The sequence below is a fragment of the Nothobranchius furzeri genome, chromosome 3 (assembly GCF_043380555.1).
Source record: "Nothobranchius furzeri strain GRZ-AD chromosome 3, NfurGRZ-RIMD1, whole genome shotgun sequence".
In the NCBI taxonomy this organism is placed as follows: Eukaryota; Metazoa; Chordata; class Actinopteri; order Cyprinodontiformes; family Nothobranchiidae; genus Nothobranchius; species Nothobranchius furzeri.
The window spans coordinates 44,270,602-44,286,520 of record NC_091743.1 but is presented as its reverse complement, the minus strand read 5'-3'; the positions used below and the strand labels follow the sequence as shown (position 1 = coordinate 44,286,520).

The 15,919-nt window shown below is 42.3% G+C and overlaps 1 protein-coding gene across 22 annotated transcripts in view; it reads right to left on the bottom strand.

Annotated features, from left to right (window-relative positions):
- foxp1b (forkhead box P1b) overlaps window positions 1-15,919 on the bottom strand; it is a 243,519-nt gene that overhangs the window by 159,226 nt on the left and 68,374 nt on the right. For 17 of the 22 annotated variants that reach the window (XM_070549199.1, XM_054748493.2, XM_070549203.1 and 14 more), the window contains one exon: window positions 3,920-3,963. The exons of the other annotated variants lie outside the window; for them this stretch is intronic. The gene's annotated coding sequence lies outside the window, so the exon portion shown is untranslated. The remainder of the gene's footprint in view (window positions 1-3,919; window positions 3,964-15,919) is intronic. 22 annotated transcript variants of the gene reach the window in all.

Below are 15,919 nucleotides of genomic sequence, written 5' to 3'. Positions count from 1 at the left end.
TATAGGAGTATTTAAAAAAAAAAATCAAATTGGAGGCAAGCACAAGCACCACTGTCAGCTTAAATGCACAGGCAATGGCCATGGCTAATTGGATACATCCAATCCATCCATCTATGAAGTACACACGCTACATCAGCGAAAATCAAATGACATTGTTTCACTTAGAGAAACAAGCTCGGCAGCAAAGAAGCAGAAAGGTATTTAATAATAGAAGCTTAGGAGCCCTGCACTTACAGTTCTCATCTCGGTGTCTTTCTCTGTCCAATTAATATTCAAAAGTGCCGCGTAATTACAAGTTTAGGATTCATTTCCACGCACAGCAGCGCTGCAGCTGTAAATTGCTCTAAAAAATTCGGAGAGATTTTTTTTCTACTCGTAGCTATTTTTCATATTCATCTGATTGCATGTTATTTAAATATTTTGATTAACAAACCACTTTTGTAAAAACTAAAGTTAAAAAATAGAATTTGGGAAAACTACGGTTTGTCGGTACGAAGAATTTGCATGAGCATCAAACCCCGGCCTGTTATGTAAATGCAATCCCTCTTAAGAGGGTGGGGAAAAGTTTGAGATGGTTCATTTGCATTGTCAAACGACACAACACTCATACTTTCCATTTACTATCAAACTGTTTCTGCACACGAATTAAACTGGGAATGATCACCGTCCTCGCAGCTAAGTCAGGGGCAGAAATATGCTCGAAACAAAATTAAATAAACAGTTTAGAGAGTCGAGCCTGTTTTACAAAAGAATACCGCCACATCGCCACAACGCTGTGGCGGTATTAGGGGAGCCTTCAGCATCAGCGAAGGGGAACGGCAGCGAAACGTCACTGCTTCAAATAGAATCCATTTGAGTCTATGGGGGTGATTCAAACCAGCCGCGTCGCTGCAATTTTCAGGCGCGTCCCAAAAGCGGCACGCCGCGCTGCTACAGATCTATTATTGCCATGAGCCGCTTCTGGGACGCGACACTTTCTGCAGTTAACATAGGGCTATACAGGAAATCACACACAGTTTCAGTGTAAAATCCCAGGTATTTTTCAAAATAAAAGTCCATTGCAGCAATCCAATTTCATATCTATGTAGATTATGTCAGTACAAGTGACCTAAGATGACCAGAAGTGCAGTGGTGTGTTTTTCATGGCTTTAATCCTGGCAGTGGAGAGGAGCTTTTTCATATATGATATCAAACGTGATTGCCTTCTTTTGGGTTTAATGATGGACGGCATGAACTCGAGGGATTTTGTGATCTCGCGAGTTAAGCAAGGAGCACAGCGGAGGAGCCGCCTCGCAGCTGAGACTCTCCCTGTGTTGCCTGGAGTGCAGCAATAGTCGCGAGTAAACGTTTCCGCTGCGGTTTCGTGCTGCTGATGCTTCCAGTGTGCAGTAAGAGTTAGGTCTTTTATAAGTGGTCAGACCGTGGCAGCAGTGTTGTGCAATCTTGTCTTTTTCACAAACATTACACAATGGCGGCGTAAAGAGGGTATGGGGCGGTCTCTGCACTGCCGCAGACTTCCATTTAACTTGGACATAACTTGCTTTTTACTGCTATCGTAGCTGCGTTGATTACGTTTTCTTAACTAGACGCTCCTAAAGGTGTCTCTCCTCCACAGTCCCCATGCAGTCTCTGATGATCTGAGCTCCAGCTCCAATGGAGAGAAGCTCCTGGAGCTCTACATTGCTCCAGATTATCATCTCAGCTGATTCTGTGTACAAAAGCAAAACATGCAATCCATATTTACTTTCATTTTCAAAATGGAGTTGCCAGCCTGAGCTCGGCAGCAACTTCCCATGCCATCCTGACACCTCCCTCTGTTGCGCCAAGGCACAATCACCGTTTATAAGACTGACAATTACTGCAATATTACCACCAAGCAAGGCGGAACAAACGCCACAGAATTTGCGCATCACTATGCTGGCATGGCACGTTTACAAGACACACCGTTGCGGTAATTTTACAACGACATGCCGGCACGGTGTGTCTTGTAAAAAGGGCTACAGAAAGATACATGCTTGTCATTCAACAGCAGATGCATGGTAAAACAGAATGTGTTGCTCTGATCAGCATAAAAAACTAATGTCAATAATAACCAGAATTCAGTGGTCGAGACTGCCACTGCCCCAGGGAAGCAGCTGTTCCTCAGCTTCAGGCTCTAGGCTGATTGGGTGGTTTCTCATCTACATGAGCAAATCTATGCTTGAAGCCTCGAAGACATTTTCCATATCAACCATCGCCAGTACAAACATCAGCCGCTCTGAGACCCTCAGTGACGCCGGTTGTGTTGGTGGCCCATGTAAGGTCAGAGGTCATGTGCAGGCCATTTTCACCAGCTTTCCTTCTGAAGTCCACTATTATCTCTCCAGTCGTTGCCAGACTGATGGTTTGACGTACACCAATCGGCGAGCTGCTCTACCTTCCTGCTGTGCACAAACTCACTGCTAGATATCAAACCAACAACAGTGATGTCATCTGCGAACTTTGACTACCAAGATATCGCCCTCATACGAGAGCAGTGTGTACAAAAGAGGCTCTGGACACGTTTGTTTGACATTTATTCTCCTTTTCTTTTCAGATCTGTCATGCTTGGATCGTCAGATAAATTATTTGTCTCCAGTTGGTCACAGGTTGATGTCATAGGCTGCTAAGCACTCACAAAATGGTCAATTTCTAACTCATGGAAACAAAATTCAGAGTGACTCCAGACTCTCGCAGTGAAAAATCTGTCTTTTGAATGAGGAAAAACTGAGACCCATTAAAAACTGCGAGACATTCTGAAACCACCAAACGAATGGTGTTCTCCAGTATCGTCTCCAGTAGTCATAGCCCAGTGGAGTTCTGGATTAGCCCGTGCTTAATCCCTGCTTCTTTGGTTTTATTCGGGACTCAGTCTATCCCTGATTAGCATCAATCTGACACGGAACAACATGACCACTCCCCACTTCCCTCTCTGAACCCCAAACACCGGGTCCCCCTCCCCTCTCTGAGACCTGCGCACCAAATTCCAGAGGAAATATCGCAGGTTGTTAGCATTCCACAGAGAATTTTACATGGGTCTATGCTCAGGCCTTAATTACAGTCTCTATTTGATCATTCAGCAGCTGGGCTTTATTAAAGATGTGGGCTCACATTGCTGTACGGCCACCGTCGGCTCAGTGTGAACCAGCTCACAGACTCGGGCGTCTATGAAAGGAGACAACTGAGCGTTAAAGACCAGATGAGAAATCTGGGAAATAAAGTTGCTTTTGTGCCTAGCTTGTGATTTTCAATATTCTCATTTATCTGTGAGGAAAAATGTTTAAACTGAATGCAAATGAATTAGAATATTTCAAATGAACACTTCAGTCTAAAGATCAAGCCAAAACCTGAGATCTGCCCACCTGAACAGCACCGAGGAGATGTAAACTACACCCACCCGATCAAGGTCGACAGGGACTATAAAACAAACTGCAGGTTTAAGGTGAAGCCTTCCCTGCGTGAAGGTTAGACATGTTTCATGTTTACACCACACTGCCAGCTCTGAAATTGTTTTGCAGTGCGGAGTCTGCCCGGGGTCATTGTTTGTTTTTGACGTGTTTATACACCACACAAGGTGTAATGACTTCTAGAATAGTCCATGGAAGCAGGCATGAGCCAGCACACAAGCTGCAGTTTCTGAAGGCTTCAAGTTCACCATTAACCTTTAAGCGTTTGTACCAACAAGACTGTCGCTGACAAGCTGCATTACTGTCAGCGTACGTCAGCATTCAAAACACACGTCAATGATCTACTGCATCAGGAAACCGGTTGCTATGCAAAAGCTTCTTTATCGTTTTGTGGCATTCAAACCACAACACTTTCCATATTATTAAAAGAGACACACAAAAGAAAAACAATTTAGCTCTTGAGTTTGCACCCTGCGCTGAGGCGAGGTACTTACGCGGAGCTCTGGCGTAGCAGGACGTCACCACTGGGGTCTCCTGGCTGGAGAGAAGAAGAGAGGCGGCAACGTGAGGTCAGCGTGGGAGGCTGGACACAGTCTTACCGTATTTACCTCATGCATAAAAGTGAAACAAAAACATTTTCTTCTCACCGCAATCTCACCGACTAGAGCCTTTCACAGAATAGAACCACTGATGTGTGTTTCTGTTCCAGCTGAGTTAAGTATGAGAACATAACAGGTCACTGTCACATTAACTCTCACTTAAACTAAACCCAATCTTTCCTCCAGTGGACGCCTTTAAATATCCACAGATACAGAATTAGCATCTCAAATAAGAACTCCCCAGATCAAACAAATAATGGCACAAAAACTGTAACTGGGTCCAACTTCATTTGCTCTAATTGCTTTAAAACCCCACTCCTCCCTAACCTTAGATCAAGCTTTTTTAATTACTGCCGTCTGCAGACTGAATTCCCACAGCACTGTTGACGAAAATAAAAATGGATCATGTTCATGAAGATCCACTGATATTCCTCTGAGAAACTGCTTGATTACAATGATAAAACGCCCTTTATTCAATCATCAAAGGTTGCTTTGCTCCAGCACCGCTTAGCTTTGTCATTCAGTGCCCCCTGCCCCCTCGCCTTAACTCCTTTCCTCCAACTGCAAACATACAAGGAACAAACGGCAAAATATGTTTCCTGCAAGGGAGGAGAGGTGGAAAAAGTCCATCCTGCCCCCTGAATCACCGCCGTCCCACCAGAGTCGACGCCACTGGCCTTTCTGCAGAGGCAGCAAAAGTTCCCCAAGAGGGGAACATCTGCCAACTCAAACAGGGCTCATTCCCCTCCCCGCAGGCTGCGGGCCGCCTATGTGGGCCTGCGCTGGGCTTCCTGAGGGCTCGCTGCAGATGGAGGACTTTGAATAAAGGTAACAGCAATGTCACAGCTACTGTAAACTCGCCGGGCTGCTCCTGTCAGCAGGACGTTCCCAATCAAAGCAGAAATAACCCCACCTAAAACACAACGCATTGTTTTTTTTTCCCACTGGCGCCAAGTCCAAACTTCCCACGAATCACAAAGTGAGTACACAGGCGAGAAGGCAACCACCGCTCCCTGATCTCGCCAAACAAAATGCCAAGAGAACAGGAGCCACTCTCAGTTCCGAGGTTTAAAAATATGAGCAATTTGAAAGTGATTAGTCTTATTTTCTTGTTGAGCGCATGACACTGGAGAGGAAACCAGAACAATCAAGCTAGCTGACTTTTTTTTTTCAGCTGAATTTAGAAACACTAATTAGTTTTGCTCTCGTAAAGCCAACCTGAAAACGACCAATTAGAACGTGAAAATGAGATGTGCAGAGGAAACAAGAGCTTGTCATTTTCTCAGTTTAGGTCCCACATGCACAACTTCACTGTGATGACTTTCACACAAACTCGGGATGACTGGCGCGCCGCCTGCTAATCCCGATGTCACGTACACACTCCGATCACACAGCCTTTTGCTTTGTTAGAAGGAAACTATTAAAGATCTGTATGGCCACATCAAACCGCGGCTGGGCAGTCTGGCTATGCAGATGTCTGAAGCACCAGGCTGGGGAGAGGATATAGCCCACCAGCCCGACCACAGCACCAGCTGGTTTCAGCTCAGGGCCAAACACTTACCCCCTCACAGGTGCTGTGTTTCTATGATTTCCTCTTTCAAGGGTAATAGAATAATTCCTCTGTAAGCATTATTGTTTCACCGTAGCAACAGTACCGTCACGTTCTTAACATCTCACAAACTGTAAAACCTGCCAGCTGAGTGCTGTTGCTCCATGTTTCACCAGTTATTAGGAGTAAATGTATAACTTTTGGAAATTATCTATTTGCAGGAATTTCATTGCTATTCCCAGAGTGAATGGTGGCGAGTGTTTCATCACTGTCGGACTTAAGACGGATGGGCTGTCAGTGCTTTCCCCTGTCCAGGATCCAGCTCTTGGGCTGAGAGGTGGCTAAAAAAGGCCGGGCAACGCTTTCCAGGCCTGCGCTTTTTACTGGGAGTAATTCTCAGATGTCCGATCGCTGCCAACGTCCTTGCAGCCAATGGCAAAGAGGCCAGTAAGTTCACATTAACTGCAGAGTGTAACTGCACTGAACATCTGCTCATGAATGAGAGTGCTGCCCACTAACTCAGTGAGCTTGAAGCCCACTTATGAAAAATTCAACGTTCTCCTCATTGGCACGCTTGTTTTGCACTATTCTCCTGAGCCCTGAGAATTATATTAAGAGAATTTCAGCACGGCCTGGTGTATCTGAGAGAACAGCTGGCGCTGAAAAGGGATCTGCCGCTTAGCGAGAGCTCGGGGAGTTCACACGAGATCTGCCTTCTCCTATACCATTTGTCCTTGAAGAAAAAAGTGTCAGTGTTACGGACCTGGGTAACAGTAAAACAGCAAAGGCTACACTTAACCCACGTGTGGTACGGCAGACAGAGCGTAACCAATGAAGACACAAATCGATGTGGAGTGGTAAGGAAGACCAGAGGGGCAATTGGGACAATAAGTAGCTCCCCCAGGAGACCCGTTCAGTATAGCTCTCCTGTCTTTGGCCTTTTTAGCTCATGAGATTGTTAACCAGGAGGAATCAGCCTCCAAACCCACATCACAGGTTCAGAGTAATTAAAACCAGGAGTCTTCTCAGAAAGCATGTAAATCAAAGATGTTTGGAAACTACGATGGTTTTTACATGGTCCTGTAATTCTATATGCTTTATTATATGACTCCCAAGACAAGACACCGACATATTTAGAGGGATTTTTATACTGAATATACCTGACATCAACACATGATCCAATCACAGGTAGACGGGGCTAAACACGAGCTGAACACACCAAAGTGTCTTTGAGATGCTTCACATGCCCTCATGTGGTTTGTGTTAAAGACATTTATGATAACTAAAGAGAAGATGGTAAATGGTAAATGGCCTGTATTTGATATAGCGCCTTCTAGAGTCTTGGAACCCCCCAAAGCGCTTTACAACACAATCAGTCATTCACCCATTCACACACACATTCACACACTGGTGGGGATGAGCTACCACGTAGCCACAGCTACCCTGGGGCGCACTGACAGAGGCGAGGCTGCCGAGCACTGGCGCCACCGGTCCCTCCGACCACCACCAGCAGGCAACGTGGGTTAAGTGTCTTGCCCAAGGACACAACGACAGCAACAGACTGAGCGGGGCTCGAACCTGCAACCTTCCGATTACGGGGCGAGCACTTAACTCCTGTGCCACCGTCGCCCCAGACAAACGAGAATGATCCAGAGAAAACTTAACACCCCCTAGTGGCCGGCTGGAGTACATCCCCTTAATGGGGCATTGTTCTGGATACGAGAAGTCCGATTCAGGTGTTGACTCTTGGGATTCATAAGGGCTAATGCTAAAAACCCAATCGAACGCCTCTTCCATTTAAATACATTACACTATTTTTCTATCAAACTAAGCTAAATAAAAAAAGACAACGGAAATACAATTCTACTTTTACAATCAGGTTTTTGAACCTTTGCAAAAATCTAATTCAAACAATTTTTTGTCACATCCTCTCCAAGCACCTTGTTGATGATTGCAATCCTGTTTTAGGTGGTAATGCATCAGAGTGCATCACACCGAATCAAATTAAATGTTCTATAGTAAAGATTTTTAAAGAAAAATACTACATTAATGCTTCTGTACCAACACATTATAACTGTTTGGTCTGAACTACACTATTGAAAACACTGTGCCACATACCCTAGCAGTTCACAGAAAGAACTGGGACACCACTAGCCTTTGACACAAAGCACACGGGAAAAGGGTCATAAAGGTCATAAAGTTTGGTGGGTTGTAGGATGTCAGAAAAACATTGAGTTGTGTTATTGTTTAATATTGCAATGGTGACATCACCTGCTCTTTTTCACACTCTGTTGGTTTTAACTCATTCACTGCCAATGACGACTAGTCGTCATTTGCATTTTTTTACTGTTTGAGCATCAGAACGAGCCCCCGCGCTGAGAGAACAAACATCTCAGCCCTGAAGCCGATCTTCATCGGCGTACGTCACAGATCACATGATCAGGAAGCAACACATCCATGTGTTTGGAGGTCGTTTTGGGCAGTTCCTGTAAAAAAAAGTGAGGCGCGAACCGGAAAAGCGTCTGCCGATCACAATTCGACAACGGATTATGAAAGAACGGATAACGCTCGAAACACGCGGATTCTTCCTGATGTAAGAAGTGAGTCTCCTCTTTGTTTGGTTGTTTTGGCATCGACATCATGCTAGCGCGCAACGTTCTGTGACTCTTAAAAAAACAGTAAAAACGGCGAGAAACGCTGGCAGCGAAGGCCGTTAGTGATCAGGAAACAGCTGGCAGTGAATGAGTTAAACACCATCCCAAACAATTTTGGGTGTTTATCAACATGTAGTTTGTCTCTGCAACTTAATGTTGTTTGTTGCTATATTTAGTATTAAATAAGCTGTTAACATAATGACTATAAAGTCTATTGCTAAACTTTAGCATTTGTCTACATTATTGCAGAAGTGTGAATTTATATGTCATCCACTAATGTCTGCTCTAGTTATACAGTTTACAATTATACTGGTCCCACTCCTTCTGGAGTCTTCCTAGCCAACGATGCAAATAAAAACGGTCGACTCAGAGGGGAGTGACATCGAGGTCTGAGTTTAAAAACTTGTATAATGTAGGACTTTTATCCAGGCGCTAGGAGGATGTTTAACTTCTGCTGACGAGTTTTGCTAGTTTATGAGTTGCACAAAGATGAATGTTTCTAAAACTAAGCCTTTGCAAATAATAAACTTGATAACTGCAGAAAAACATAAGATTGAGGTCCCAAGCTTGGCTACACTTTCCAGCTCTGTGTGAGAAGTAACTAGATGTGATAACGTGACCAAATGTGGAGGCAGGTGCGAATGAAGTGTAAAAGTGACACAAGCCATGAAGACCTTCTTCTTTAGATGATGAAACTGTTTCTCTATTTAAGAACGTGAAGTTTAAGGAAGCGAGGACTGCTAGCAAACACTAATAATAACATATTACCGAACTCAGTAATTTCACTTCCTGCTTTTTGGAAATAGTTAAGAAATTTCTGTATGTCAGCACAGAACAAAACTGAGAGACATACGTTTTTATTTCATTGTTGATTATTGCTGAACTCTGGCTTTGACATCTAAACTCAAACATGGTGTTTGAGTTCAGAAACACATGCGCTTTCCAAACACACGTTTGGCTTTCCATGTGTAGAGGCGTGTAGCGAATAGTGTTTTTGTGTCTTGCCCTCTAACAGAATGCACCGCGTAATGTGGAAATCATGGCAATAGCCCAAAAAGGATCCGTGAATATGATAGTGCCAACAAAAACCGAGAGGATGTCTGGAGAGAAGCTCATTTAGCCGGTGACAAATGACAGCACTTTGTCTTCCTGACAAGATCCCTCCTTCATCAAATGTCCAACTTCACATGGAAATAGGAAATCACACATTATCACACTGACAAACAATTACAACCACGTCATTAGCAGCAACCCTGGGCCTGGAACCATTAACAAAACACAACGTTGCACACCACGCTAGCCATCAGAAGAAAATCAGGATGCAGATGAAAACACGCTGATGAATCAATCATGACACAAACAACCTGATACTCATATCAGAGGAGATTTAAATGATTAGAATTATGCGTGTGCTGGCTAAATAAATCATCCAAATAATCTCTGGCTATCAAAAGTTCTGAATAAAGACGGTATCTGTGTTGATGACAGAGGATCGCTCGCCGTATATTAAAAGTCAACACTTTAAAGTTTTCTGACTTAATCAGATGCAGCACATTCGTATCTTTTTTAATACATCTCCCAGTGTCAGCCTGCAAATGAAAAAGCAAGCCTGTGTAAATATGACTGCTTACTTGTAACACAAAAACTGTTGACACCTAATGTAATTTCAGCGGGACATCCAGCTGAAAGCACGCCGGGGTAATATAATGCTCTTAATGAGAATTCATTCCAGCTTGAGACCTCGGCGAGATAGCCGTAATGCATCGGCTTCTCTTTTCAATAAAATAATTGTTACAGTTATTAAAGATGAATCTCATCACAGAGGAGATGACAAAATAATTCATTACCAAAACCAAGGCTTTAAATAGCTGCTAATGATCAAGTCCTACCCCCTACCCTCTAGATGAATGGGTTTGTTATTCATATAAATATTAGATACATGCTGCCCTAGACTGGACTGGAACATTGCAGCAGCAGCTGCTTACAAACCTTACAGGTACACAACACAAATGAGCATTAACTAAAACCTTCTGAAGCTATCTATGTATTCTCCCTTCAGAGCTTTATGCTTTTTACTCTGCTTTTAATTGATTTGTTGTTGCTTGATATACAACAGTTACATGTTTTATGGTATTAAAACACATAGTTGAACTGAAAAGCTGAAAACAGAAACGTAACTAATATTACTGTTGCTTAAATATTAAATGTGGCATGATTATTAGATTATTAGATGAATGGCATAATGAGAAATTCATTATATTTAGATGTTTTTATTTATTTTGAAGATCACATGAGGACGGTGAGAGAACAGAGGTAAGGGTGTTGACCGTCACTGTTACAAAGATTACACTCGAATGCTTCATTTTAATTCATGATAAATAATATTTAATTTTAATTTAACATCAGCTAGGGCACAAACCATAGCCAGAAGTCTTAAAGACCAAGTTCACTGAGAACCAGTTTTTTACTCATTTTTCACATCAGGCTAAACGTGACAGTAGTCTTCTACCCGTTTCCCGCAGTAGCCGCAGGTGGAAAACAGACACGTTCGGATCAGAACCGTTCATGGACCCACCCGTCTTGGCTCACAACGGGAAATGCTGTTGAGCAGAGACGGTCTCGGATCGCCGAAGCCAACTGTTCACATTAGCAACTCCACCACACAGCAGAACTCCTCCAGGCTCGTGTTATTTGTGGAGATAAAACATCAACGTTGCAGAGCAAACAGAGTCAGTGGTAGATCAATCAATCAAAAAACTTTAATCATCCCCGAGGGGCAATTGCTTGTAGAGTCACATTGTTGTTATCCAATCAAGAGGTGAGATGTCCAAATCTCAGAAAATAATACTAAACCCTGCCATCTGAAGCTCAACTCTGCTCGGGCTCACTTCTAAGTCCTGACACAGGAGTGCTGAGCTTTTCCTCTCAGATATCAACTCCCAAGGCATTCATTCATACTGGAAACCCTGCAAAACAACTGGACTTATTTACAAGAATGTATTTTTGTTTATTTAAATCGGTCTAAACAGGTAGAAGAACTAAAATAAGATACTAAGACAAAAATATCCCTTCTATTGATTAGTTCATTGTTATTAAAGTGCAGAGCTCAACAAACCGATGTCATTTGGTTTTAAGTGAGGAGTATGGAGCCTGCAGTAAGATACATGTGCTAAGGCAGCATCACGGGGGACCACCTTAAACCTGAACAATATGCTCCCCATGACCTGAGCAGATGCCGCAGCATCATTTAGAAAAACTCGTCCACTCTGACACCCACAATTCATCTCAGACTGACAGACTTCAGATTCAGATTCATTTATTTATGACCACACAACAAGTCGGTGGAATTTGTTTTCAGTACAGCGTGTCATGCTCACATCTCTGTGTCTTCACACAGCAGTCCACATTCAATGGCAGGAACACAGACACTTCAGGTAAAGACTTGATTTAGTGACCGTACAGCCGTCGGAAAGAAACTGTTCCTGAATCGAACTGATTTGGGCGGTAGGGACCTGTACCGTCTTCCAGAAGGCAGCAATGCAAACAGGTGGAATGCAGGGTGTGAAGGATCAGAGGTGATGTTTCCCGCCCGTTGTGTAATGCGTCTTTGATATGAGTCAGTGGAGGGGAGGGTATGACCTGTAATTTTGGATGATTTATCTATACGTTGTAGTTTTAAATTAATAAAACCCCGATTATCAACTCTGCATCTAAAGACTTTTGTTGAACCTATCTTGACTAAATCCTAATGTTAAACATACAATTTTGACGACTAAAATCTGATAAAGACACGTAGACACGTCTAAATGTAGTCTGATTTGAGCTGAAACGTACTTTCAGTTCAAGATGCTCTTTGAGGGCTTACACACCTGCTCCAGGATGATGATGCTGATGTCATCTGTCATCCTTCAGTTGAAACACGTACATGTGTATTTATATCTCACCCAGTGTTTTACCTCTATAGCTCCATTTCAACACTTTGAAGAACCAGTGTGCCCTGTCTTCAGATTTCATTGGTACCATTGTCATTAGATAAATTTGTGGAGACTTTCTGAAGTCTAGTTGCTTGTCTCATTTGTTGTGTGCTTTTATCGTCTATTGCTCTTATTGTTCAGCACTTTGGTCGATTTTCCTGTGTATGAAGTGCTCTATAAACATATAAATCTGAACTGAACTGGATTGGACCACTGATCCTCTATAGGTCAGCAGTAGGCTTCCACCAGACCTGCACCAGTACAACTCTCCTGGATACCATCGGGATGTGACTATGGACTAAAGAACCAGCATGATGCTGATGTCACTTATATCCATGATACAAGTTTGACTCATGCTCAAAACCATAACACACCTTTCACATATCGTGAAGAAGAATTAAGCTACAGGAATGGCACGATGAAAGGATAATTGGTTGGTGACTTTTAAAAGCTGTGGTACTTTTAGACAGCAGAAACTATCCTGTGGTTAAAAGAGACTTTGCTTGGATTCAGCGTTCATCCCTGAAATGGATTTATAAACGTGATGATGAGAACAATAAACATTTAACCAGAAGTTGAATTAATATTCTCCCAGCAAACAAATGATAGAACTACAAAAGTCAAAAAGACAAATTAAGGTGCACCATACTGAATTAGACCAAACACCAGAGGAGGAGAAGTTTGATGCACCTATCGAAGATAACCAAACTGAAACTAGATGGTTTTACTTATGAATCAATTAGCCTGTTTACACTTATTACTTCTTTTATAAAACTTGATTCATCTATTTAATAGTCTGGTTTAAGTTTAACAGTAGGTAAGAGCTGCTATGCATTTTCCTGCCTTTGCCCCACCTCCACATGTGGAAATGTTGAAACACATCTGTACGAAGCAGCCCCCTCCTGCCCCCACTCCTTCCTGTTCACAAACCTCCCCTACCTTTTATTTACGCATCAAAAAGAGATAATTTACAGCAGTGGCATAGAAACTTCCCAGCATGCCTTTTAACCTGTCGTTTTTCACTCTCTCCACAGCAGGATGTCCAGAGGAAATGCTTTATTAAGATCCTGCCGACATGAAGAGCTGCTGTGACTTAATGGTGCATTACTGTCTAAAATCCAAAGTTATTTAGACCAATAAAAGGCTAATATATTGTTGGAGTGGAATTACAAAGAAGTTATCTGCCCTCTAATAACATCACCACAACCCCTGATGTTGTTTAGATCAATAAGGCCCATTAAAGCACAGAGCTCAAGCTCAGATAAGGCTGCACAGTCATGCAGAAGCACTGCCGGCTAACGTCTGAGAAGGCCGAGGCTTTCATAAAAATAGCCAGAACAAGGCAGACCTATAAATGACGAAACCTAAATTCAACGAAGTTCAATGTTTGTCTCATGGAGCAGCTCTGGACAGCAGATTGGATGAAAATGAGACAGGTTGAATAAACTGACAACTAAACGGATGTAAAAGCTTCCGGGTTTTCTCTCCAAACATTTCAAATCTCTCTGACTTTAAAATAAAAGAGATGCTTGTGAGTGAGATGTTTAGGTGTTTGACTGTGATGTCCCATCATGGTGCGCTCTTCTTAACAGTGTCCACCAGGTGATGCACTAAATCATCCAAGAATCCAACCTAAGGGCTGAGGACCACATTCAAGTCTCTGACTCGACAAAAGACGACAAGTCAGAGCACAGACAGAGCTCTCTGCGTGTGTGTGTGTGTGTGTGTGTGTGTGTGTGTGTGTGTGTGTGTGTGTGTGTGTGTGTGTGTGTGTGTGTGTGTGTGTGTGTGTCACTTCTAGGTGTGCAGGCAGCATTCACGTACGCTTGTGTGTTGCAGCACATAGACATCACAAGAAACCTCAGGAAACACGTTATGACTCTATCAGCAAACCAAACGACAAACACGTTTTTTTCCTTAGTTTTTTTTATTTCTTTTTTGAGTACAAAATGTCTTCTCAGGTCTAAAGAGCAACAATAGGAAGTTTACAGACAGCATGCCTTGCCGGTTGGGTGAAACAGCACTAGAGACATAAACAATGTTAAAAATAGGAAAGAGAGAAGTCCTTTGGTGGCTTTAACACCCTGTCACCTCAACAGGTTTCTGAGAGGACCACTACAGACAGACAGACCGTTCCATCATCCTGTCTTTTTACTCGCTGCACTTATCTCTATCTGCACATCACACGCAGACATGTAGCTTCACCAGTAAACGTGATTGTTGTTTCTAGCGCACAGAAATCTTTGATAACAATAGTGGAATTCAGTTACAGGTATAAATGTTTGAGGAGATTTAATTTGACATCAAATTCAAAATAAAATTAGGTCAGCTGCTACTCTTTTCAAGAGGTGGGAAACTTAAGGTCAACAAACAAAACCAATCCTGGTGCGGTGAAAACGTATTTGCCCTTTTACAGATTTCTTCTGGGTTTTTTGTCCCTTAAAGTTCGACAAAGTTTAAGTTGGTCTCAGAAGTATCTCTTCATGTGACCAAAGTAAAAAAATAAATAAATAAAACTTAACCTAATAAACACTACTGGTGAAAACAACTCCAGACAAGTGTTGGTGATAACTGGTCACGAGTCACCATCATCACTGCGGAGTTTTGTCCCACTTTTATTAACAAAATTGTCTTAATTCAGCCACACTCGAGAATTCTCCACCAAAAACTACCAGTTTAAGGCTATTTAAGACATTCTCCTTCAGGATGCTCAGCTAGGGAGCAGAATTCATGGTTCCATCAGTTACAACAAGTGGTCCAGGTCCTGAAGCAGCAGAGCAGCCCCAGACCATTACAATACCACCACCATGTGCGACTGTTGCTATGATGTTCTAGAGTTAGTTTAACACACGGCTGCTTGATTTACTGAATTTGAATCTGTTTTATGATCTGGGTTTTGAACAATGATGAATGCAAAACAAGCCAATTACTTGTCCATCCTCACGGTTTACTTTCACGCTGCTCTGAGTTGTAAAACTCCCATGCAGGGTCGTCAACTTAGCAACTAAGGCTGGACAATAATTCAGTAACAATAAATATTGATCGATAGACATACAATGCGATAGAAACATACTTGGTAAATAAAAACATCAATAAAACGTTCCCTTGCTTTTTTCTATTATAGACTATTGATTAGCTTATTACAAGAGTCAATACTTACTCCCAACCAATCAAAAACAGACTCAGGCATGCTCCATCACCAAGCCCTCCCCTCTCAAACCAAATCAGACAGCAAGATGTTGCAGCAAGGAGTGGTAAAAAGGTTACAGTAGTCCACCAGCACAACGATATTTAGGTTTTTACAAATCTGGTCAAATATAAATAAATTAACACCATGGTCAATTGAAATATTTGCAGAGAATTGATTCAAAATCAAGCTTGGTAACACAACCAACTTGTTTTATAATAAATTAATGACACAAACTGGCCAGGGGTGCACTTCAAATATATTTTCTACATTTTTTTTTTATAATTATCAATTATAATAATTGACATCAATCAATATAAATTGTTTATATATATACATATTTTTTTAATCATCCAGCCCTATTAGCAACTTTGTCGCTATTTCGACCAACTTTTCAAACCCCTTTCTTCACTTTCTTTCCCAAAAGCACCTAGTGAACAACATATCAATGATTTTGGTTACCCTTTACTACTTTCTGTATAACTTTGCTGTCAATATTTCCTGAAGGTTAGCAAAACACCCAGCCCGACA